The following is a 573-nucleotide window of genomic DNA, read 5'->3' on the forward strand; positions in this document are numbered from 1 at the left end:
CCGACCTTAGAAATTGGCGACTTCAGGGTCATTCAAAGGTAATTTTATCAACTGAGTATGGCATCTGTGTATCCCTGACACTTGAAAAGTGTCCCCTTGTTGGGCTCCTTGGTGGGTGGGGAGCACGGGTGCTGAATTTTTAATCTAGCCATCATGGATAATTCCAAAAAAAATCAAAATAAAAGATCGAAACCCTTATCAGAGTCTGACGATGAACCATTTAGTGTGGAGTCATTTCCACGCTTCATGGTCATACAGTCAAAAGATGCCACGAAACCGCTTGCCGCACTATCTCCATTTGTCATCGAAAAGACTATCACAGGATCGATTGGCACACCTAAAAGTGTTAAAAAGTTGAAATCGGGTTGTCTTCTTATTGAGTGTGAGCGACGAGGTCAATCAGACAATATCAGGAAAATGAAAACGTTCTTTGATATCCCAGTAACCTCATTCGCTCACACCACACTGAATACGTCCAAAGGCGTGATTCGCTGCCGTGACTTGGCTGGAGTCACCGACGCTGACATCATCGAAGGAATGAAAGATGAAGGTGTCACTGCAGTCCGACGAATA

Source organism: Sinohyriopsis cumingii, chromosome 2, assembly GCF_028554795.1.
Source record: "Sinohyriopsis cumingii isolate HCF-2022 chromosome 2, ASM2855479v2, whole genome shotgun sequence".
Lineage (NCBI taxonomy): Eukaryota > Metazoa > Mollusca > Bivalvia > Unionida > Unionidae > Sinohyriopsis > Sinohyriopsis cumingii.